The 2906-nt window shown below is 38.4% G+C and overlaps 1 protein-coding gene and 1 long non-coding RNA gene across 11 annotated transcripts in view; one reads left to right on the plus strand and one right to left on the minus strand.

The window, feature by feature from the left end:
• Nucleotides 1–2906, plus strand: part of LOC106464217 (transcription factor Sox-3-like) — a 231838-nt gene that overhangs the window by 146081 nt on the left and 82851 nt on the right. Inside the window, exon 1 of one of the 10 annotated variants that reach the window (XR_002611783.1) lies at nt 750–1992. The exons of 6 other annotated variants lie outside the window; for them this stretch is intronic. The gene's annotated coding sequence lies outside the window, so the exon portion shown is untranslated. Of the gene's footprint in view, nt 1–749; nt 1993–2906 lie in introns of those variants that run through there. 3 more of the 10 variants (XR_002611782.1, XR_002611771.1, XR_002611773.1) reach the window with 3 other exon arrangements.
• Nucleotides 1–2906, minus strand: part of LOC111087068 — a 66892-nt gene that overhangs the window by 32244 nt on the left and 31742 nt on the right. The window lies entirely within an intron of this gene.

Genomic DNA, 2906 nt, shown 5'->3' on the forward strand with positions numbered 1-2906 from the left:
CGAACCCGCGACCCTCAGATTGCGAGTCGAGTGCCTAAACAATTGTTATACTCACATCCACGTCGTGTCTTTGTTTGTTGAGGCCTGTATATCCCAACATGATATTTTTTTGTAGTTGAACTAATTTGTTTATGAAACTGTTTACAAATTTTCTAACATGACTGACGAATCTAAACAGTTGTGTTTTGTCTACTCAGTAACAGTAGTAACTTCTGGTCAACACTTTTCTACTTGTCTGTTTATGTGATGAACGGATATAATTTGTTTAACTGGACATTCATCTGTTGTTGTTTGTTATTTAGCATAAAGCTACACAAAGAGATACCTCTGCTCTGCCCTCCACAGGTATCGAAACTCGATTTCTAGCTGTATAAGTCCATAAAATATCGCTGTGCCACTGGGGGGGGGGCATTCATCTGTTTGTATATATTCCCACGAAGAAAGTCTACAAATCTTTAAAAAACAAAATCCTAAAATACAACCCAGGATGCCTTGATAAAATCAATCTTTCTCGATTACAGGCTTACAACGCTAAAAATCGGGTTTTGATACCCGTGGTGGGCAGTGCACAGGTAGCCCATTGTGTAGCTTTATGATAAACAACAACAAAATTTAATACAGCAAAAAGAAATACAAAATAAATTATGAACGTTAACAATACCATCCAAAATTAAACTAAAAATACAAAGAGGAATATATATAAGAGGCCTAAGTTGTTGTTAATTTTCCACATACAACAGTAATATACATAAACATACAGCTTACTCTAGTGTTCATAATATTATCTGTGTGTATGGATGCTGAGATATTTTACGAAAGAGGTAGAAAGAATCGCCTGTGGGCTAGATGGGTGGTTTTGGTGAAATGAAGAGATAAGAAGTAATCTATAGCTCTTCCTTTGCACCATGTAGAATGTCTCCATCTTTCTATGCTGGAAGGCTTTTTGCTTTGTCCAGACTCCATCACAGTCATTGGTTGCACATGAGAGAATGAGTAGCGGAAGAGTATATGCTATATAAGTATGTATGTTATACACGTTTGTATAGCGGTTCTGGTATGAAAGAACTTCCAGATAAAGAGCTTTTGCTTTGAAAAGCACGTGCGTGAGTGAATGTATATGTGTGGTTCAAGCTTCCGACTCTATGAAGAACATTTCTCGTTATTTGCAGAATTGTGATGACTGAAGCTTATATATATATATATATATATATATATATATATATAATAGAGTTTGGTCGATGAAGTTTGTATAGAAAGATAGGAACCCCGTGCATGGCACGAGGGACGCGCGTGTTCGGCTCACAAAAGATATGCCCGAAAGGAAAGCTTAGAATAGTGGAATTCATCTGAGTGTTCATCTCCACAAATTTCATACATAGCGATGGACTTTATCACCGACATCACGCGGAACTATAGTAATTGACAAAATGAATGCTCTTCAAAGATGAGCTTGTGATGGTCACGAACACCGCATGCGCACCCGTTAAATGGAGCAGGCTCTCAACTTCAGCAGGCCCGCCTCTATTGAGTTTGCTGTGATGGTGAAGATCTATATTCAACGTGAATGCTGTGGCTTTTGAAAGGAATTTCGGGGCTATTATTTGGCTTTTCAAAAATATAGTTCCGATTTTCAAAGGACAGCTTTCCTTATCGGGTTGCATGTTGTATTGTCTCAAAAGGAGGCTATCTTCTACACAATAAGAAGCGAAATAAAAGCGCTGGCGTCACGATATATATATATATGTATAGGAGATATTCAAGCGTTAGTCGGGCAGCGTTTTAGCCTCAACTACACCGTCGAAGTTGCCGGCGGTTCGTCCGTGCTCTGTGCATGTGTCAGGGAAGTGAGAGGGTTTTACTTAGGATAAAATTTTGAAAGTCTGTTTAAAGTGAACATCACGATGATGTTTTTCCAGTTAAGTTTCCTGAGTTAAGTTTTCAGCTTTATTTGTACTAGGAATCCTTGAATTTTGGGCATCTTGAAATTTTGGGGTAAGTTGAGGAAATATTGTGTTAGTTTCCTAGTTGTTGAGCCTACAGTTTAAAAACTTATGAAGTGGGGCCTCCGCGTCATTTTGGTTTCTGAGCCGTGTGTTGTAAGTGTGAGAAATATGGAGGAGACACTTTAAGGCACGTTTAGCATTCTGAGCACCTACTGATCGTGTTCGTGGAGAAGTTTCATCGTTCCGAGCAGTCGGAACACTTGCGTGGTTTATTTTCTTCCGAGAAATATTCTTCCCACTTGTGTTTAGAAATTTTAATTAATATTATGTGGCTATTTCCGGACATTCATCCACAGCTACTGAAGGGATATCTGCATTGTAGTCCTTCCTACATGTGAACGGATAGATTTAAGGGAAAGTAACTAGTTAACAGCACTCGCTCCCAGCTCTTGGGATATTGTTGTCTGACCGAAAATGCGATTTGACCTTCACATTTATAACGCACCCACAGCCCCAAAGTGCGCAGCGCATTTTGTTTTTGAATGTGGTAACAGGACGCGAACGATGGAACCGTAGATCCATAGTCCAGTAGGCTAACCACACTGGGCCCTTATTAATATTCTAGGAAAATTTAGGCAAAAAATATTTTCAGGCCAGTATATTTTTGATCTTATAGGTAAAAAATCTAAATTTTTAACATTCTAACGTGCATAGTTTTACCTCGTCAAGCCTTGTTTTGAAATATATGAACTTACTTATTTCTTTGTTCTTAATATACCAACGATATTATACGTTGAGAGCAGAAGTATATGAGAAAGGGAGTGACTAAAAGTCGCAAAGTAGAAACGGCCTGAGGAATTACTTATTTCAGTATTTTAACATATCAGTAACATTATACGTTGGGAGTAGGAGTATATGAGAAAGGGAGTGACTAAAAGTCGCAAAGTAGAAACGGCCTGAGGA

The sequence above is a fragment of the Limulus polyphemus genome, unplaced genomic scaffold, assembly GCF_000517525.1.
Source record: "Limulus polyphemus unplaced genomic scaffold, Limulus_polyphemus-2.1.2 Scaffold58, whole genome shotgun sequence".
Classification (NCBI taxonomy): Eukaryota; Metazoa; Arthropoda; class Merostomata; order Xiphosura; family Limulidae; genus Limulus; species Limulus polyphemus.